Source organism: Nerophis lumbriciformis, linkage group LG31 (genome assembly GCF_033978685.3).
Source record: "Nerophis lumbriciformis linkage group LG31, RoL_Nlum_v2.1, whole genome shotgun sequence".
In the NCBI taxonomy this organism is placed as follows: domain Eukaryota; kingdom Metazoa; phylum Chordata; class Actinopteri; order Syngnathiformes; family Syngnathidae; genus Nerophis; species Nerophis lumbriciformis.
Genome location: NC_084578.2, coordinates 11,641,914 through 11,665,210, shown reverse-complemented (window position 1 = coordinate 11,665,210; position 23,297 = coordinate 11,641,914).

The following is a 23,297-nucleotide window of genomic DNA, read 5'->3' as shown; positions in this document are numbered from 1 at the left end:
ACCACGGTGTCGTCTGACCAAATTACCATACGCTTTAAAGACCACACTGAACCGTGACTTCAGATTTATTTATTTGCAAACTGATACCTTTTAAGAAAAGTTCTTCTCATGCAGATACTGTGGAGAGTAGATTTCCTGCTCTGGCTCCCAGAACACTCGATGCACAGCCATACAGTATGCTTATGGAACACTATTCTACAGGTGACTCTCGTCTTTAATCCTTGACATGTTTGAAAGACATAGTGCTCGATGGCAGCCTTTTCCATATAGGCTTGAAAAGGGAGTTTTACTTGGATGCAGAAAGTATTTGTGGAATACTTCTTCTGAGTAGAATTAAGTGTAATTTTGGATATGTTAAACAGACCTGCTTTCATGGTTAATGGCGTCGCATAAACAGTCGTGGTCAAAAGTTTACATACACTTGTAAAGAACATAATGTCATGGCTGTCTTGAGTTTCCAATACTCGTGTTTGTTCTATGCCATATTTAAAGCTATTGGTTTCATGCCACAGTTTCGTGTTTGTTCTACGCCATAGTTAATGCTATTGGTTTCATGCCACAGTTTAGTGTTTGTTATATGCCATAGTTAATACTAGTTGTTTCATACCACAGTTTCGTGTTTGTTCTATGCCATAGTTAATGCTAGTTGTTTCATGCCACAGTTTGGTGTTTGTTCTATGCCATAGTTAATGCTATAGGTTTCATGCCACAGTTTCGTGTTTGTTCTATGCCATAGTTAATGCTATTGGTTTCATGCCACAGTTCCGTGTTTGATCTATGCCATAGTTAATGCTATTGGTTCCATGCCACAGTTTTGTGTTTGTTCTATGCCATAGTTAGTACTATTGGTTTCATGCCACAGTTTCCTGTTTGTTCTATGCCATAGTTAATGTTAGTTGTTTCATGCCACAGTTCTGTGTTTGTTATATGCCATAGTTAATGCTATTGGTTTCATGCCACAGTTTCGTGTTTGTTCTATGCCATAGTTAGTACTATTGGTTTCATGCCACAGTTTCGTGTTTGTTGTATGCCATAGTTAATGCTATTGGTTTTATGCCACAGTTCGGTGTTTGTTCTATGCCATAGTTAATACTAGTTGTTTCATGCCACAGTTTCGTGTTTGTTCTATGCCAGAGTTAATGCTATTGGTTTCATGCCACAGTTTTGTGTTTGTTTTATGCCATAGTTAATGCTAGTTGTTTCATGCCACAGTTTCGTGTTTGTTCTACGCCATAGTTAATGCTAGTTGTTTCATGCCACAGTTTTGTGTTTGTTCTACGCCATAGTTAATGCTATTGGTTTCATGCCACAGTTTTGTGTTTGTTCTATGCCATAGTTAATGCTAGTTGTTTCATGCCACAGTTTCGTGTTTGTTCTACGCCATAGTTAATACTAGTTGTTTCATGCCACAGTTTCATGTTTGTTCTATGCCAGAGTTAATGCTATTGGTTTCATGCCACAGTTTTGTGTTTGTTCTATGCCATAGTTAATGCTAGTTGTTTCATGCCACAGTTTCGTGTTTGTTCTACGCCATAGTTAATGCTAGTTGTTTCATGCCACAGTTTTGTGTTTGTTCTACACCATAGTTAATGCTATAGGTTTCATGCCACAGTTTTGTGTTTATTCTATGCCATAGTTAATGCTATTGGTTTCATGCCACAGTTTCGTGTTTGTTCTACGCCATAGTTAATGCTATTGGTTTCATGCCACAGTTTCGTGTTTGTTCTATGCTATAGTTAATACTAGTTGTTTCATGCCACAGTTTTGTGTTTGTTCCATGCCATAGTTAATGCTATTGGTTTCATGCCACAGTTTCGTGTTTGTTCTATGCCATAGTTTATGCTATTGGTTTCATGCCACAGTTTCATGTTTGTACTACGCCATAGTTAATGCTATCGGTTTCATGCCACTGTTTCGTGGTTGTTCTACGCCATAGTTAATGCTATTGGTTTCATGCCACTGTTTCGTGGTTGTTCTACGCCATAGTTAATGGTATTGGTTTCATGCCACAGTTCCGTGAGGTTCATGTCTATAGTTTCATGTCCTAAGTTTTTGCCTGAGCTTCTAATCAGAGGACCATTTAAGCCTGCCTTTGCCAGTCATTTGTGCTGGCGTCATTATCGGTTTCATGCCACACTTTTGTGTTTGTTCTATGCCATAGTTAATGCTATTGGTTTCATGCCACAGTTTCGTGTTTGTTCTACGCCATAGTTAATGCTATTGGTTTCATGCCACAGTTTCGTGTTTGTTCTATGCTATAGTTAATACTAGTTGTTTCATGCCACAGTTTTGTGTTTGTTCCATGCCATAGTTAATGCTATTGGTTTCATGCCACAGTTTCGTGTTTGTTCTATGCCATAGTTTATGCTATTGGTTTCATGCCACAGTTTCATGTTTGTACTACGCCATAGTTAATGCTATCGGTTTCATGCCACTGTTTCGTGGTTGTTCTACGCCATAGTTAATGCTATTGGTTTCATGCCACTGTTTCGTGGTTGTTCTACGCCATAGTTAATGCTAGTTGTTTCATGCCACAGTTTGGTGTTTGTTCTATGCCATAGTTAATGCTATAGGTTTCATGCCACAGTTTCGTGTTTGTTCTATGCCATAGTTAATGCTATTGGTTTCATGCCACAGTTCCGTGTTTGATCTATGCCATAGTTAATGCTATTGGTTCCATGCCACAGTTTTGTGTTTGTTCTATGCCATAGTTAGTACTATTGGTTTCATGCCACAGTTTCCTGTTTGTTCTATGCCATAGTTAATGTTAGTTGTTTCATGCCACAGTTCTGTGTTTGTTATATGCCATAGTTAATGCTATTGGTTTCATGCCACAGTTTCGTGTTTGTTCTATGCCATAGTTAGTACTATTGGTTTCATGCCACAGTTTCGTGTTTGTTGTATGCCATAGTTAATGCTATTGGTTTTATGCCACAGTTCGGTGTTTGTTCTATGCCATAGTTAATACTAGTTGTTTCATGCCACAGTTTCGTGTTTGTTCTATGCCAGAGTTAATGCTATTGGTTTCATGCCACAGTTTTGTGTTTGTTTTATGCCATAGTTAATGCTAGTTGTTTCATGCCACAGTTTCGTGTTTGTTCTACGCCATAGTTAATGCTAGTTGTTTCATGCCACAGTTTTGTGTTTGTTCTACGCCATAGTTAATGCTATTGGTTTCATGCCACAGTTTTGTGTTTGTTCTATGCCATAGTTAATGCTAGTTGTTTCATGCCACAGTTTCGTGTTTGTTCTACGCCATAGTTAATACTAGTTGTTTCATGCCACAGTTTCATGTTTGTTCTATGCCAGAGTTAATGCTATTGGTTTCATGCCACAGTTTTGTGTTTGTTCTATGCCATAGTTAATGCTAGTTGTTTCATGCCACAGTTTCGTGTTTGTTCTACGCCATAGTTAATGCTAGTTGTTTCATGCCACAGTTTTGTGTTTGTTCTACACCATAGTTAATGCTATAGGTTTCATGCCACAGTTTTGTGTTTATTCTATGCCATAGTTAATGCTATTGGTTTCATGCCACAGTTTCGTGTTTGTTCTACGCCATAGTTAATGCTATTGGTTTCATGCCACAGTTTCGTGTTTGTTCTATGCTATAGTTAATACTAGTTGTTTCATGCCACAGTTTTGTGTTTGTTCCATGCCATAGTTAATGCTATTGGTTTCATGCCACAGTTTCGTGTTTGTTCTATGCCATAGTTTATGCTATTGGTTTCATGCCACAGTTTCATGTTTGTACTACGCCATAGTTAATGCTATCGGTTTCATGCCACTGTTTCGTGGTTGTTCTACGCCATAGTTAATGCTATTGGTTTCATGCCACTGTTTCGTGGTTGTTCTACGCCATAGTTAATGGTATTGGTTTCATGCCACAGTTCCGTGAGGTTCATGTCTATAGTTTCATGTCCTAAGTTTTTGCCTGAGCTTCTAATCAGAGGACCATTTAAGCCTGCCTTTGCCAGTCATTTGTGCTGGCGTCATTATCGGTTTCATGCCACACTTTTGTGTTTGTTCTATGCCATAGTTAATGCTATTGGTTTCATGCCACAGTTTCGTGTTTGTTCTATGCTATAGTTAATGTTATTGGTTTCATGTAACAGTTTTGTGTGTTCTATGCCATAGTTAATGCTAGTTGTTTCATGCCACAGTTTTGTGTTTGTTTCATGCCACAGTTTAGTGTTTGTTCTACGCCATAGTTAATGCTATTGGTTTCATGCCGCAGTTTCGTGTTAGTTCTATGCCATAGTTAATGCTAGTTGTTTCATGCCACAGTTTTGTGTTTGTTTCATGCCACAGTTTCGTGAGGTTCATGTCCATAGTTTCATGTCCTAAGTTTTTGCTTTACCTTCCGCGTGCGATAGGCACGCTTCTTTTCGGGTTGTTTTCTGTTTTGTACCTCGTTGATCCATCCATCCATCCATTTTCTACCGCTTATTCCCTTTGGGTTCAGCTACAATCGGGCGGAAGGCGGGGTACACCCTGGACAAGTCGCCACCTCTACCTCGTTGATTGTTTCTTAAAATTAAATCATGTTCCTACCTGTAAGTCCTGTCCGGAGTCGTCCGTTTGCCTTCCTGGGAGAACGACCCCGCAGTAAGCGAAAACCACGTCGTGACAAGGACTTTGGGAAGGCCATTCTAAAACCTTAATTCGAGTCTGATTCAACCATTCCTTTACCACTTTTGACATGTGTTTGGGGTCATTGTCCTGTTGGAACACCCAACTGCGCCCAAGACCCAAACTCCGGGCTGATGATTTTAGGTTGTCCTGAATAATTTGGAGGAAATCCTCCTTTTTCATTGTCCCATTTACTCTCTGTAAAGCACCAGTTCCATTGGCAGCAAAACAGGCCCAGAGCATAATACTACCACCACCATGCTTGACGGTAGGGTGGTGTTCCTGGGATTAAAGGCCTCACCTTTTCTCCTCCAAACATATTGCTGGGTATTGTGGCCAAACAGCTCAATTTCTTTGTTTCATCTGACCACAGAACTTTCCTCCAGAAGGTTTTATGTGATGTCAGTTGCAGTGAAACTTGCCAAGGGACATGTAACCAAATATTAACATTGCTGTATGTATACTTTTGACCCAGCAGATTTGGTCACATTTTCAGTGGACCCATAATAAATTCATAAAAGAACAGAACTTCATGAATGCTCCAATCACACTATCACAAATAAATAAGAGTTGTAGAAATTATTGGAAACTCAAGACAGCCATGACATTATGTTCTTTGTATGTAAACTTTTGACCACGACTGTACCAATGTTCTCACCAATGCTGATTGAGCATGAGCTGAAAACTGTTCAGGAGATCTGTCCGCTTCAAGAGTTTAAAAATCCAAATGAGTTGTTTTCACAATGGAAAGCTGACACCAGATTGACTTTGTCTGGCCCGGAGAAGTATCAAGGGTGTTCTTTGGGGGAAAGGAACTGAGCATGACGTTCGTAGGGGTGTGCTCCGTGGCCTGCCTTTTGCCGCCCACACTGGGAAACTGCTGAAATCACAAAGACAAATCTCCAGTTAATTCCGTCATAAGACAGGAGCAGGAAGTGACTCTGTGGACGGGATGTTTATATTGCTAAAGGTCGGTTTCTCTAAACCTTTGAATTAATTCGCAGAAGTCCCTCATGCGTGTGTTTTTTGTACAGTGTTCTAACAAGCCATTATGGAATGGCAGAAAAGGTAGGCGCTTTATTTCATTCATTCCGCCTACTCTCTCGCCTTCAAACATTTAACAAGCAATTGTTCCCATAAAAATCAATAAGTGGCCAACATCAACCCTGGACTGACACTTTCCACGTTGTCAAGGATGTGTGTTGTCCTTTGCTATGCCAATAGAAAAGACCTCTTAAAGGGACAGTGCACTACAGAGGGGTTACTAGGTTTTAAGGACAGGGGGATCCTTTCCCTATTGAGTTAATAACACATACTTTGTCCCTTGTTGATATAATAATAAAAAAAAATAATAGACCTATATCAGTGTTTCTTAACCCTTGTGTAATGTTCACATTGTTGTTACTCAGCCAGCGTTTTTGGGTCTGATGCACCTGTTGCATTTTGTGGCTGAGTAACAACAATATGAACGTTGCATGGAAAATTTCCCAACCAGTTTCTGCATCCCACAGGGATTTTTCTTTTGTGTTTCTGCACCTGCGGTTCCCACACAAGGTTGCAACATTGTTTGTCAACGCTGTCTGCTCTCATTTTCTCGCACATTTGACCCTCTGATGTTCTGTGTACCTACACTCTGTCCTCCTCCTGTCTAGGCCTGCTGTGTTTGTGTGGGTGGGTGGATGCGTGTGGTACACAGAACATCAATTTCCACACTTCTATTAGCCCCGGGTCCAGTGAACCCGGATCTCTTATATGTAATAGAAATGTTTAGGGGGGGTGTGGTCATTAAATATGTATTCTGATATATGTTCTTCACAGAAAATGAGCCAAAGTCAGTGAGTCTCAGTTTGAAAAATGTATTAATTGTATAATTTTTCTTTTAATAAAAAATTAAAACGGGTCCCACAGACCCGAACACCACACAAGGGTCATAGGTCCACCAGAGCAAATGTTTCACAGCTGTGGTCCCGAAGGGCCGCGGTGGTACTCAGTTCTAATACACTTGTCTACCATTTGTGGCAGTAATGACAATCGCAAACAAACAGAAGAAGTCCGGAGCTAAAGTCAGAGGTCAAAATATATGACTAATGTGCGAAGCTGTATTTTCATTTGCACCTTAATTCTATTGACAGTTTACTTAAGAAACATATATGAGAAACTGTGAAAATATGATTTTAATAGTATGTCACTTTCTTGGATGTTGAGCTATCCATCAGGAAGAACACAGAGAGTGTGTTTTAATGGTAGCCTATCTGAACGCAAGTACAATTACTGCGGCGTGCCTCAAGGAAGCTGCTTAGGTCCTTTACTTTTTATTATTTTTACTAATGATCTTCCCTGTGTTACAACAAACACAAATATGGTTATGTATGCAGATGACACAACTCTGTACAATACTGCCTCTACCTTAAATGACCTAGAAAATAACTTCAATCAGGACCTGGAGAGAGTGTCACGCTGGGTAAAAGATAGTAAACTTGTCGTGAATATTGACAAAACAAAAAGTATTCTTTTTGGATCCAGGCATATGCTTGTTGATGACCCTCAGCTTCATATTTCAATGTCAGATATACCTATTGAGCCGGTTAAAAAAGCAAAACTGCTTGGTGTGCTATTAGACAGTCAACTGTCATGGTCCGATCATATTGATGGTATTTTAATGAAAATGGGAAGAGGTGTAGCCATGGTCAGGAAGTGCTCCACCTTCTTGACATCCTCAACAATGGGTCAAGTCATACAGTCCTTGGTTTTCTGTCATCTTCATTACTTGTCCTATAATATGGTCCACTACGACTAAGTCTGACCTGAACAAACTGCGACTTGTTCAGAACAGAGCGGCTAGACCGGTACTTAAATGTTCTTTGCGCACTAATATTTCATTTATGCATTCACGCCTGTCCTGGTTGTCTGTTGAACAAAAGATGCATTGTAGTCTCCTTATGTTCTTTAGAACTATCATGTTAGATCAATCACCAGATTACTTTTACAAACAGTTTTTAAAATCAACTAACACACATATTCATGACACTAGGAATGCCAGCAAGGGCTATTTGGCAGGACCAATCTCCTCAAACATAGTCATGTATAGATGTATATCATTCTGGAATCAATTGCCATCTCACATTAATCTCTCACAAAGTAAATTGTCATTCAAGACAGCTTTGAAGATATTGCAGCTGCCCACATGACATGAATTTGTAATACTGAGTTTAACTGTGGTGGGCTCTCCCATTTCTGGGGCTGAGGTTGCCGAGGTAGTTAAAAAGCTCCTCGGTGGCAGAGCCCCGGGGGTGGATGAGATCCGCCCGGAGTTCCTTAAGGCTCTGGATGTTGTGGGGCTGTCTTGGTTGACAAGACTCTGCAACATCGCGTGGACATCGGGGGCAGTGCCTCTGGATTGGCAGACCAAGGTGGTGGTTCGTCTCTTTAAGAAGGGGAACCGGAGGGTGTGTTCCAACTATCGTGGGATCACACTGGAGAGGAGGCTACGCCGGATAGTTGAACCTCGGATTTAGGAGGAACAGTGTGGTTTTCGTCCTGGTCGTGAAACTTTGGACCAACTCTAAACTCTCGGCAGGGTCCTTGAGGGTGCATGGGAGTTTGCCCAACCAGTCTACATGTGCTTTGTGGACTTGGAGAAGGCATTCGACCGTGTACCCCGGGAAGTCCTGTGGGGAGTGCTCAGAGAGTATGGAGTTACGGACTGTCTTAATATGTTGGTCCGCTCCCTGTATAATCAGTGTCAGAGCTTGGTCCGCATTGCCGGCATTAAGTCGGACCCGTTTCCAGTGAGGGTTGGACTCCGCCAAGGCTGCCCTTTGTCACCGATTCTGTTCATAACCTTTATGGACAGAATTTCTAGGCGCAGTCAAGGTGTTGAGGGTAGCTGGTTTGGAGGCTGCAGGATTAGGTCCTGTTGGCTTCATCTGGCTAAGATCTTCAGCTCTCACTGGATCAGGTTCGCAGCCGAGTGTGAAGCGACTGGGATGGGAATCAGCACCTCCGAGTCCGAGTCCATGGTTCTCGCCCAGAAAAGGGTGGAGTGCCATCTCCGAGTTGGGGATGAGATCTTGCCCCAAGTGGAGGAGTTCAAGTACCTCGGAGTCTTGTTCACAAGTGAGGAAAGAGTGGATCGTGAGATTGACAGGCGGATCGGTGCGGCGTCTTCAGTAATGCGGACGCTGTATCGATCCGTTGTGGTGAAGAAGGAGCTGAGTCGTAAGGCAAATCTCTCGATTTACCGGTCGATCTACGTTCCCATCCTCACCTATGGTCATGAGCTTTGGGTCATGACCGAAAGGACAAGATCACGGTTACAAGCGGCCGAAATGAGTTTCCTCCGCTGGGTGGCGGGGCTCTCCCTTAGAGATAGGGTGAGAAGCTCTGCCATCCGGGAGGAGCTCAAAGTAAAGCCGCTGCTCCTCCACATCGAGAGAAGCCAGATGAGGTGGTTCGGGCATCTAGTCAGGATGCCACCCGAATGCCTCCCTCGGGAGGTGTTTCGGGCACGTCCGACCGGTAGGAGGCCACGGGGAAGACCCAGGACACGTTGGGAAGACTATCTCTCCCGGCTGGCCTGGGAACGCCTCGGAATCCCCCGGGAGGAGCTGGACGAAGTGGCTGGGGAAAGGGAAGTCTGGGCTTCCCTGCTTATGCTGCTGCCCCCGCGACTCGACCTCGGATAAGCGGAAGAAGATGGATGGATGGATGGATGGGTTTAACTAGCTTTTTTATCTTCTGTTGTATTTTTCTTTTGTATAATGTTTGGTAATGCATGTATTCTTTGTATTTTTATTTTGTATGCTCCTATATGGACCCCAGGAAGACTCACAGTCGCCTTGGCGTCAACTAATGGGGATCCATTCAATAAACAATATATTAATATGTGTTATTAATTTAGTAAGAATGTATTAACTCTAACAGCATAAAATTGTGTGTTAATTTTTTTCAGGAGATTTTATGCCTGCCTTCTTTAGCAGTATATTTGATTTGTACCGTATTTTCCGGACTATGGACCACACCAGTATATAAACCGCTCTAAAAAACTTTAGAAGAAAAAACATATTTAGTGCCGCACTGGACAATAAGCCGCAGCTTTATATGTTGCAAATGTTGTTATTTAGTCAAAGATTTTACATACCTTTATTTGTGTCTGAATGGTGCCTGTCACACGGCAGTAAAACGGCTGATCAAACAAAACAGACGTCATCGTCGTGGACCCACTAGCTGCGGAAGCTCGCTCTCCAATCTGCTAAACAGACTTAAAAACTCCACGGTGACGTTTCGGTGAATTTACTGAGGAATTTGTGAAATCCGAAACAATACAAAAAGAATGTCATTGTAAGTTAATAATACTAACACAGACACATGTAAGCGTGTTAGTATATTAGCTAATGCTAACAATGCTAACGTCATTCGATTACAATAGCACGTACAAATATGCATGAAAATACCCCTACAGACATCACACATGGGACGGTTCAGTAAGTAAGAATTGTTCTAGTCAAATTGTAAAACTGACATTTGAAGTGATGAATGAAGAATACTTTCCTATGGACAGTTTTACTTCAGGTTTAAGGAAAGGAGTAAACCTGTGGTGAGGAAACTCGTCTAAAAGATGGCGTCACAGCACAAACAATAACATCATTTCAGCGTTTTTGCATGTGTTTTAAATGAAAACCATTGAACCCAAAAGAACGATCCGTAAATTAGCCACACCGTTTTATAAGCCATAGGGTGCAAAGCGTAGGAAAAGTAGCGGATAATAGTCCGGATTTACGGTATTTATTTTTGTAGTCAGCCTGACGGAAACATTAATAATTAAAGCTGCAAGCAGCGATGTAGGTCTGACTTAGACCTAGATTTCATTCATTGACATCCTTCAGCAAAAATCAACAGGAAGTTGGCAATTCCCCCTTCAGAACAAAAGTTTACTAAAAACAGTCATTTTTGCCTCTTTGAGCTGTAATTTGACCCCCTTAACATGCTTCAAAACTCACCAAACTGGACACACACATAGGACTGGCAAAAATTGCGATCTAATAAAAAAAAACCAACCCCAAAACTCAAAATTGCGCTCTAGCGCCCCCTAGGAAGAAAGCACAGACACAACTGCTCCTAGAAAACTCAGACACAACTGCCTGTAACTTCCAGTAGGAATGTCTTAGAGACATGAAACAAAAACTTCCATGTAGGTCTTACTTAGACCTACATTTCATATATTGACAACCCCCAGCAAAAATCAACAGGAAGTTTGCAATTCCCCCTTCAAAACAAAAGTTTTGTAAAAAACGGTCACTTTTTTTCAAAAATTATCTCCTCTGAGCGCGTTTGCCGTGTCAGCTTCAAACTAGCACAGGAGAGAAATAGAACCCTTCTGATTAAAAGTTGACCAAAGAGTTTTAATTACTGTTTCGGTTTGGATTTTATGTGCCGTCAAAGTCGGTCCCGTCCATCGCTGCTTGCAGCTTTAATTTCTATTAATTTTTCGTCTAATATGGCTCTTTCAACATTTTGGGTTGCCGACCCCTTGTTTAGGCTGTATTACTCAACGTTGCGTGTTTCAAATGTCTACGCATGCTGCAGGAACAAGAATAATTGTTGGCGGTTTTGGATATTTTTTTTCCGAGGGGCTTTATGGACTGAATATCGTGCTCCCGTTAGCTGCATTATAAGCCGCATCGTACTTGCCATATTTTACAACGTAAAATGCATACAAAAAAGAAAACATTGTCTTGCAAAAGGATTGTGAATGATAGGCAATGTTAGTGCAGAATAGGACCAACGGAGAACATGCAAACTCCACAAAGAGATGCCCAAACGCAAATTTCAACCTTTGATCTCCTGACTGTGCGGCCCAACTGGCTTAAAACTCTTCCCTGTAGAATGTAAGTATAAGGTCTTTTGCCAGTGATCCAATTATGTTCCAATGCTTGGCACGCAATCTATTCACTCCAACTTCAGCATAAACACACTGCATATAGTAACTTATAATCACCAAATACGACATGCGTGCACGAGCTGCACAACATACTTTATTATCCATTGCATCTATGGTCACGATGGCTGAGTGTTTTCCTCAATCATGACCTTCTGGAAAGCTCATCTGGAGACGTGGATGTTTACTAAAGACATGTAGACAATTAGCATTCATGACAGTTCACGTTGAGGGACTGGATATTAACGGGCTTGGGAGTTTTCTGATCCGCTGTGGGAAATGTCCTCGACATCGAGAGTACAGTCCAAGCTCTTGTCCCCTTAAGTTTGAAGTCTCAAAGAAAAAAAGCTATTGCGGCCGACAATGCGCGATTTGTCCGGATCCAGCAAAGCAATTTCCTCTCATGCCGGGGTGTGTAACTTCAGGGTCATCCCTAATTAGTATAATGGCTACCATCCTGCCAGTATCTGAACTGTGGCATTTACTAACACATCCAAAAGCTGCCCTCACCAGGGAACATCATCAGAATACAACATGACGCTTCATAGGAGAGGATTAGGTCACACTTTATTCAAATGTAGGATTATTGTTTAGTTTGTTCCCATTTTCCCGTGTCTTCACTATGTCGGTCAATTTGATTACCGTATTTTCCGGACTATAAGGCGCACTTAAAATATATTTTTTTTCATCAAAACTCGACAGTGCACCTTATAACCCGGTGCGCCTAATATACGGAATAATTCTGGTTTTACTTGCCGACCTCAAAGCTATTTTATTTGGTACATGTTGTAATGATAAGTGTGACCAGTAGATAGGATAGGATAGGATAGGACTTTATTGTCATTGCACAAGTACAACGAAACTATGTTTTCAGCACAAACCCGTTCAAGATTAGACAAATAAACAGTGTACAGGGTTACAGCACAGGAACGCTGATGAGTCGCCAAAGGCGCCCCGTAAAAGATAAGAAAAGGGTAAAACGCTGGGGAAGAAGATGAGTAAAAAAGTACAATCTAGACTGGGCTCCTAAGGGGGAAAAAACCTCCATGCAATGCACACATAAACACGTTACATTTAATCACGACAACTCGCAACAGAGGGGCGGGGATTTGGGGCCCTGGAGGTCGACTGCTGCTATGAAGCGCTGCCAGCCGTCCATCACCCCGAGGGGAAACAAGCGGTGGTGTAGGCGTAGGATGGGGGATGGGGGTGTGTGTGTATGTGCCCATTGTCTTGGGTGTGATGATGTAATGTTCATAGACTGGGGCCGTTCTGCATGCAAGCAAAAGTTCGATCCCAGGTGTCGTTGAGGAGGGAGGGAGGTCAAAAGCGTCCATCATTGAGGTGTTCTCGGGGGTGTTTTCAGAACAGCCTGTTCCTGTTGTTCACAGCGTCAAGGTCATTCGAGGGAGTCGATTCGTAGATTAGGATGTTTGTTTTCCGCGAGCAGACAATACAATGACTTGTCTGTTCTATTCGGCATGGATGGCATGGTTGGCATGGATGGCAGTCAAACATAAGAGATACGTGTAGACTGCACCATGATGGCAATATGACTCAAGTAAACAACACCAACATTTCCATGTTCCATTGAAAATATAGAACATTACACACGGCGCTCAAAAATCTATCAAAATATTTTAGTACGACTTTGGTAAGCTATGAAGCTGCACCGCTTGATAGATTGTACTGTGCTTCAACATAGGAGTATTATTATAATAGTAATAACTAATAATAACTGGGATTTATATAGCGCTTTTCTAAGTACCCAAAGTCGCTTTACATGTAGAACCCATCAATCATTCACACCTGGTGGTGGTAAGCTACGTTCATAGCCACAGCTGCCCTGGGGTAGACTGACTGATTATGGTGCGTGTATAAGGTAAGACATATTATCTGGCGTTTTGTTTCGCAATATTATACAAAAGCAACTTTTCCTAACTTCTGGTACCTGCTGATCTGTATTTGGAATCTGCATAAGTCCTGAAAAATTGCGCGCGTCCGCCTTTGTAGTTCGGCGACACTGTAGTCGAAAAGATTCTTCTTTTTCTCTATCTTCTTGTTATGGGACATTCATCCTCCGCTGTTGCCATTTCTAATATAAAAAAGTGTAAAGTTCTTATTTATATCCGTCAGTAAACTACCCATGAAAGCACTAAAACATACCGGTGTAGTGAGTTTACATTATTCACCCAAGGAACTTTAGTTATTAGGGAGTTCCGGTCGGACGGTTTTTCCCGGGACACATTTCCGGCGGATGAGGAGATGCTGCTCTGTTTATTAAATGAAGTTAAGTCTGAATGTCATTGAAACAATTAACTCCATCTTTTGACACTTCTTCCACTCCTGTCCTTGCACTCTACACCGCTACAACAAAGATGACTGTCAGAAAGCGGCTTGAAGATGATCTGTAAAACATCATCTATGCAACATTTTGACAAAAAAAACACCATTACGTGTTATGTAGACCACATTTACACATTTACATTTAGAAAAAAATTATAATATTATTACCCCTTTAGTGCGCCCTATAATCCGGTGCACCTTATATATGAAAAAAGATCAAAAATAGACCATTCATCTGTTAGGCTTTATGGTCCGGAAAATACGGTATATTGTACTTTGTTTGGTAACAACATAAGACATTTTTTAACAGCAAGTGCCAACATAAATTGGTATCCTCATGTATTGTAACGTAATCTACATATTAATTGAATCAATTACTAGAATGTGACTATGCTCCCTGTATAATCAGTGTCAGAGCTTGGTCCGCATTGCCGGCAGTAAGTCGGACACGTTTCCAGTGAGGGTTGGACTCCGCCAAGGCTGCCTTTTGTCACCGATTCTGTTCATAACCTTTATAGACAGAATTTCTAGGCGCAGTCAGGGCGTTGAGGGTATCTGGTTTGGTGGCTGCAGGATTAGGTCTCTGCTATTTGCAGATGATGTGGTCCTGATGGCTTCATCCGGCCAAGATCTTCAGCTCTCACTGGATCGGTTCGCAGCCGAGTGTGAAGCGACTGGGATGGGAATCAACACCTCCAAGTCCGAGTCCATGGTTCTCTCCCGGAAAAGGGTGGAGTGCCATCTCCGGGTTGGGGAGGAGATCTTGCCCCAAGTGGAGGAGTTCAAGTACCTCGGAGTCTTGTTCACGAGTGGGGGAAGAGTGGATCGTGAGATCGACAGGCGGATCGGTGCGGCGTCTTCAGTAATGCGGACGCTGTATCGATCCGTTGTGGTGAAGAAGGAGCTGAGCCGGAAGGCAAAGCTCTCAATTTACCGGTCGATCTACGTTCCCATCCTCACCTATGGTCATGAGCTTTGGGTCATGACCGAAAGGACAAGATCACGGGTACAAGCGGCTGAAATGAGTTTCCTCCGCCGAGTGGCGGGGCTCTCCCTTAGAGATAGGGTGAGAAGCTCTGTCATTCGGGGGGAGCTCAAAGTAAAGACGCTGCTCCTCCACATCGGGAGGAGCCAGATGAGGTGGTTCGGGCATTTAGTCAGGATGCCACCCGAATGCCTCCCTAGGGAGGTGTTTCGGGCATGTCCGACCAGTAGGAGGCCACGGGGAAGACCCAGGACACGTTGGGATGACTATCTCTCCCGGCTGGCCTGGGAACGCCTCGGGATCCCCCGGGAGGAGCTGGACGAAGTGGCTGGGGAGAGGGAAGTCTGGGCTTCCCTGCTTAAGCTGCTGCCCCCGTGACCCGACCTCGGATAAGCGGAAGAAGATGAATGGATGGATGGATGGATGGATGGATGGATGGACTATGTCATTTTCTGGGTTGCACATGTATTTGTTGCCCATGATGAGCATTCTCATTTTAAGGGCTTTTCACTCCTAAGTGAACTACCCCCGACCTCTTGGCTGAAACTTCCTAAACGGAATGAGTGTTGACATGACGGACACATTATTTTGCATTTTTTACAGATTAAAGTCGACAGTTCATCTCCAGTGTGCTAGCATGTGAAATTTCATCGTTGTGTTTTATTTCATCCCTCCTGACCGACTTTGGTCTCCACAAAGCCTGGATATGTTCATCGGGCTTGTGCACGGGTCAAGTAGCTCCACTAACAAAGTTAGCCTGTCACCCTCGATGACCTTTGGATATGTTAATCACTCCATTGCGCACAAGAAGTCAGACCCTTCAATCGTCTCACTTTATTCGAAATTGTCTTTGCACTCTGTTGTATTTATTGTGTTGCAAAGTACACACAGAACCAGACCACACACACACAAAGGGATTCAAGATGTCAGTGTGACAGACTGTACAGACACCCTTGAGTTGAGTTGAAGGGTTCAGGGCCTTGCCCAAGGACGCCTTGACATTACTCGGGTAGCAGACTTGTGTCTCTCTAACAATTACCACATTTTCCGGACCATAGGGTGCTCCGGATTATAAGGCGCAATGGTCTATTTTCGATCTTTTTTCATATATAAGGCGCACCGGATTATAGGGCGCAATTAATTATCAAGCTCACCTCTTAAGTCTGTAACAACTGAACAGTGAGTCTGTGTTCGTTTTCGCACCGGATTATAAGGCGCACTGCCGATGAATGGTCTATTTTCGATCTTTTTTCATATATAAGGCGCACCGGATTATAGGGCACATTAAAGGGGTTATATTTTTATATTTTTTTTCTAAATGTAAAACACTTCCTTGTGGTCTACATAACATGTAATGGTGGTTCTTTGGTCAAAATGTTGCATAGATGATGTTTTACAGATCATCTTCAAGCCGCTTTCTGACAGTCGCTTCAGGATGCGCCGTTTTGTGGGCGGTCTTATTTACGTGGCTCACCTTCGACAGCGTCTTCTCCCCGTCATCTTTGTTGTAGCGGTGTAGCGTGCAAGGACGGGAGTGGAAGAAGTGTCAAAAGATGGAGCTAACTGTTTAAATGACATTCAAACTTTACTTAAATCAATAACGGAGAAACGTGAAAAACCGTCCGACCGGAACTCTCTAATAACTAAAGTTCCTTGGGTGAATAATGTAAACTCACTACACCGATATGTTTTAGCGCTTTCATGGCTAGTTTACTGACAGATATAAGTAAGAACTTTACACTACTTTATATTAGAAATGGCAACAGCATAGGATGAATGTCCCATAACAAGAAGATCGAGAAAAAGAAGCTTATCGACTACGGACTACAAAGGCGGACACGCGCAATTTTTCTGGATTTATAGATCCCAAATACAGATCAGCAGATACCAGAAAGTAGGAAAAATTGCTTTTGCATAATATTCCCAAACAAAACACCAGATAACATGTCTTACCTTATACCGGGGGTCGGCAACCCGCGGCTCTAGAGCCGCATAGCGCCGCCCTAGTGGCTCTCTGGAGCTTTTTCAAAAATGTATGAAAAATGGAAAAAGATGAGGGGGAAAAAAAATATTTTTTGTTTTAGTATGTTTTCTGTAGGAGGACAAACATAACACAGACCTCCCCTAATAGTTATAAATCACACTGTTTATATTAAACATGCTTCACTGATTCGAGTATTTGGCGAGCGCCGTTTTGTCCTACTAATTTTGGCGGTCCTTGAACTCACCTTAGTTTGTTTACATATATAACTTTCTCCGACTTCCTAGGACGTGTTTTATCCTTTTTCTGTCTCATTTTGTCCACCAAACTTTTAACTTCGTGCATGAATGCACAAAGGTGAGTTTTGTCGATGTTATTGACATGTGTAGAGTGCTAATCAGACATATTTGGTCACTGCATGACTGCAAGCTAATCGATGCTAACATGCTATTTAGGCTAGCGATATGTACCTGTACAAATTGCATCATAATGCCTCATTTGTAGCTACATTTGAGGTCATTTAGTTTCCTTTAAGTCCTCTTAATTCAATTTATATCTCATGACACGTACACTATCTGTATGTAATATGGCTTTTAATTTTTTGCGGCTCCAGACAAATGTGTTTTTGTATTTTTGGTCCAATATGGCTCTTTCAACATTTTGGGTTGCCGACCCCTGCCTTATACACACACCATTATAATACTTGCATGTTGAAGCACATCAAGCGGTGTGGCTTCATAGGTTACCATAGCCGTACTAAAAGATTTTGATAGATTCTTGAGCGACATGTGTAATGTTCTATATTTTCAATGGAACATGTAAAATGTTGCCGTTGTTTACTTGAGTCCTATTGCAGTCAACACGTATCTGTTATGTTTGACTGCCATCTACTGGTCACTTCTTACACCTTGTACCGAATAAAATTGCTTTGAGGTCGGTAAGCAAAACCAAAATTATTCCGTACATTAGGTTGTAAGGCGCACTGTTGAGTTTTGAGAAAAAACAAGGATCTTAAGTGCGCTTTATAGTCCGGAAAATACGGTAGTTGAAATCTCCAAGATTTTCAATGGAACATATAAAATGTTGGTGTTGTTTACTTGAGCCATATTGCCATCATGGTGCAGTCTACACGTATCTCTTATGTTTGACTGCCATGTACTGGTCACAATTATCATTACACCATGTACCAAATAAAATTGCTTCAAGGTCGGTAAGTAAAACAGGAATTATCCCGTACATACCGGGTTATAAGGCGCACTGTCGAGTTTTGAGGGGGAAAAAAGGCTTTTAAGTGCGCCTTATAGTCCGGAAAATACGGTAGTTGAAATCTCCAAGATTTTCAATGGAACATATAAAATGTTGGTGTTGTTTACTTGAGCCATATTGCCATCATGGTGCAGTCTACACGTATCTCTTATGTTTGACTGCCATGTACTGGTCACAATTATCATTACACCATGTACCAAATAAAATTACTTCAAGGTCGGTAAGTAAAACCGGAATTATCCCGTACATACCGGGTTATAAGGCGCACTGTCGAGTTTTGAGGGGAAAAAAAGGCTTTTAAGTGCGCCTTATAGTCCGGAAAATACGGTAGTTGAGTCCTATTGCAGTCAACACGTATCTCTTATGTTTGCAAGGTCGGTAAGTAAAACCGGAATTATCCTGTACATACCGAGTTATAAGGCGCACTGTCGAGTTTTGAGGGGGAAAAAAGGCTTTTAAGTGCGCCTTATAGTCCGGAAAATACGGTAGTTTAAATCTCCAAGATTTTTGCCTGCAGTGGTACTTGAACGTCACCATCCTGTTCTGAAGCCCAAGTCCTTATGGACTGAGTTACTTAAGCAACTTAAGCCTCGTTTGCACTGCACACCAATTCTGATATTTTTTTGCCCTGAAGTAAAAAAAATTTTGTCCGTCTAAACGCCCCAAAGTGCCTCAAATATGTTTTTTTCGCATCAGATTCAGGCCGAATCCGATTGGAAGCTAATCTTTTCAAATGCGACTTCAGTGTAAACGGCAACGCCGCCTGAAAGCGACCCCTATGTGACTTTTTCGCCAGTTTTGGGCGAGCTACGTCATTTGTGTGCGCAGGGAAAGTTGAAGCCCGCCAGCAGAAGTGGATAGTTGTAAACCCATGAAATTTGTCCCTGTCCTTTAAATACAGTATGTATGACCCTATAACTACCTGGTATTGGATCCATACCCACATTTGTAGTATCACCCAAAACGTATGTAAAGTATCAAACAACAGAATAATAAGTGATTATTACATTTTAACAGAAGTAAAAATAGAACATGTTAAAACAGGAAGTAAGCAGATATTAACAGTAAATGAACAAGTAGATTAATAATCCATTTTCATAATTATGACAAAATAATAAAAATAAATGACACAATATATTAGTGCATACGTCAGCAGCCAATTAGGAGCCTTTGTTTGCTTACTTACTACTAACCCCAAAACCAGTGAAGTTGACACGTTGTGTAAATGGTTGATAAAAACAGAATACAATGATTTGCAAATCCTTTTCAATTTATACTCAATTGAATAGACTGCAAAGACAAGATATTTAATGTTTAATTTTTTTTCGCAAAAAAAGTTACAAAAGTTGCCACAGGGGCATTTTTACCACTGTGTTACATGGCCTTTTCTTTTAACAACACTGTGAACATTTGGGAACTGAGGAGACCAATTTTTGAAGCTTTTCAGGTGGAATTCTTTCCCATTCTTGCTTGATGTACAGCTTAAGTTGTTCAACAGTCCGGGGGTCTCCGTTGTGCTATTTTAGGCTTCATAGTGCGCCACACATTTTCAATGGGAGACAGGTCTAGACTACAGGCAGGCCAGTCTAGTACCCGCACTCTTTTACTATGAAGCCACACTGTTGTAACACGGGGCTTGGCTTTGTCTTGCTGAAATAAGCAGGGGCGTCCATGGTAACGTTGCTTGGATGGCAACATATGTTGCTCCAAAACCTGTATGTACATTTCAGCATTAATGGCGCCTTCACAGATGTGTAAAATACCCATGTCTTGGGCACTAATACACCCTCATACCATCACACATGCTGGCTTTTCAACTTTGTGCCTATAACATACCCGAATGGTTCTTTTCCTCTTTGGTCCGGAGGACACGACGTCCACAGCTTCCAAAAACAATTTGAAATGTGGATTCGTCAGACCACAGAACACTTTTCCACTTTGTATCAGTCCATCTTAGATGAGCTCAGGCCCAGCGAAGCCGACGGCGTTTCTGGGTGTTGTTGATAAACGGTTTTCGCCTTGCATGGGAGAGTTTTAACTTGCACTTACAGATGTAGCTACTGACAGTGGGTTTCTGAAGTGTTCCTGAGCCCATGTGGTGATATCCTTTACACACTGATGTCGCTTGTTGATGCAGTACAGCCTGAGGGATCGAAAGTCACGGGCTTAGCTGCTTACGTGCAGTGATTTCTCCAGATTCTCTGAACCCTTTGATGATATTACGGACCGTAGATGGTGAAATCCCTAAATTCCTTGCAATAGCTGGTTGAGAAAGGTTTTTCTTAAACTGTTCAAAAATTTGCTCACGCATTTGATGACAAAGTGGTGACCCTCGCCCCATCCTTGTTTGTGAATGACTGAGCATTTCATGGAATCTACTTTTATACCCAATCATGGCACCCACCTGTTCCCAATTTGCCTGTTCACCTGTGGGATGTTCCAAATAAGTGTTTGATGAGCATTCCTCAACTTTATCAGTATTTATTGCCACCTTTCCCAACTTATTTGTCACGTGTTGCTGGCATCAAATTCTAAAGTTAATGATTATTTTCACAAAAACACATCAAATATGTTGTCTTTGTAGCATATTCAACTGAATATGGGTTGAAAATTATTTGCAAATCATTGTATTCCATTTATATTTACATCTAACACAATTTCTCAACTCATATGGAAACGGGGTTTGTAGTACATAGACCACAATGAAGTGTTCTAAATTGAGATTTTAATTATTTGAAGTATTTTTAAGGTTGGACGCCTTCCTGGTGGTATCCAACTGATGGAAAATGGCTAAACGGATTACCTGCAGTCTACATTTTTTTCCAACTTGTTCTGGTTGCCGCAGATTTCCTCTTGTGGCTGTGGTTTTCTTTGTTTGGACTTTTCAAACAGTGCATGCTGTGTGTCTTTCCTGTGACAGGAGTATATAGTAGATACACACCGGCGTCATTTTTGAGTTGTTTTGTGTAAAGAAAGACGGTAAAAAAAAAATGATATCCTTTTTGGTGTGGGACATCATATTAACAATCTCACCTGGGGTTATTAGGACTGATATAGCAGCATGGTAGGTATCGTGCTCTTATGTAGTTGAAAACAAATTTGTAAAAAAAAAAAAAGGAAAAGAAACACTTAAAATAGAGCAGACAATTTTGACATGTCATGAAGAGAAAAAAAATGCATGCGAAAACATGTCGACTCAGTATGGGCAGACTCCAAAGCAAACACTGTTACTGTTGACATCCGTACTGTCTGCACTGAACATGTGACCCGTCCCTTTTTTTTTTTTTTACATCATCACGTCGTTTGTTGCATGGTTTGTTTATTTGCCTTGCCATATTAGTCTTTCATTCCTCATGCCGAACCATGCATTTGCAAATTTGGGAAAGTACAAAACCCAAAAGCAGTGAAGTTTGCACGCTGTGTTATTCGAAAATAAAAAACAGAATACAATGATATGCAAATCCTTTTCAACTTATATTCAATTGAATAGACTGCAAAGACAAGATACTTAATGGTCGAACTGAGAAACTTTATTTGTTTTTGCAAATAATCATTAACTTAGAGTTTAATGGCAGCAACACATTGCAAGAAAGTTGGCACAGAGGCATTTTTACCACTGTGTTACATGGCCTTTCCTTTTAACAACACTCATTAAACCTTTGGGAACTGAGGAGACCAATTTTATCAGGTGGAATTCTTTCCCATTCTTGCTTAAGTTGTGGGTCTCCGTTGTGGTATTTTAGGCTTCATATTGCGCCACTAATCTTCAATGGGAAACAGGTTTGGACTACAAGCAGGCCAGTCTAGTACCCGCACTCTTTAACTATGAAGCCACGCTGTTGTAACGTGTGGCTTGGCATTTTCTTGCTGAAATAAGCAGGGGCGTCCATGATAACGTTGCTTGGATGGCAACATATGTTGCTCCAAAACCAGTATGTCCCTTTCAGCATTAATGGCGCCTTCACAGATGTGTAAGTTACCCATGTCTTGGGCACTAATACACCCCCATACCATCACAGATGCTAGCTTTTGCACTTTATAACAATCCGGATGGTGCTTTTCCTCTTTGTTCCGGAGGACACAACATCCACATTTTCCAAAAACTATTTGAATTTTGGACTTGTCAGATCACAGAACACTTTTACAATTTGCATCAGTCCATCTTAGATGAGCTCGGGCCCAGCGAAGCTGGCGGCGTTTCTGGGTGTTGTTGATAAATGGCTTTCGCTTTGCACAGTAGAGTTTTAACTTGCACTTACAGATGTAGCGACCAACTGTAGTTACTGACAGTGCTTTTCTGAAGTGTCCCGGAGCCCATGTGGTGATATCCTTTACACACTAATATCGCTTTTTGATGCATTACCGCCTAAGGGATTCAAGTTCCGTAATATCATCGCTTACGTGCAGTGATTTCTCCAGATTCTCTGAACCTTTTGATGATATTACGGACCGTAGATGGTGAAATCCCTAAAATCCTTGCAATAGCTCGTTGAGAAATGTTGTTCTTAAACTGTTCAACAATTTTTGCTCACGCCTTTGTTCACAAAGTGGTGACCCTCGCCCCATCCTTGTTTATGAAAGCTGCTTTTATACCCAATCATGGCACCCACCTGTTCCCAATTAGCCTGTTCACCTGTGGGATGTTCCAAATAAGTGTTTGATGAGCATTCCTCAGCTTTCTCAGTCTTTTTTGCCACTTGTGCCAGCTTTTTTGAAACATGTCGCAGGCATCAAATTCCAAATGGGCTAATATTTGCAAAAAATAACAACGTTTTCCAGTTGGAACGTTAAATATCTTGTCTTTGCAGTCAGTTCAATTGAATATAGGTTGAAAAGGATTTGCAAATCATTGTATTCTGTTTTTATTTACCATTTACACAACGTGCCAACTTCACTGGTTTTGGGTTTTGTAAATGAGCACCCTTTTAACCTTGTGAATATTAGATACAAAGTTTGTACGATGAAAACGTGTATTTATTTATTTATTTGTTCAGGCAAGTTTGTTTCATTGTGTTTGGTGAGCTCCCGTTCCAGGTCCCCCACTGAGTAACCCACATTGGTGTGGAGACCTCTAACCCCATCTGGCTCGGAACTTGGTCACATTGGAGATTTAAGGGTTAGTGTAGTCACCCGTTACTTTACCAGTTAAAGGT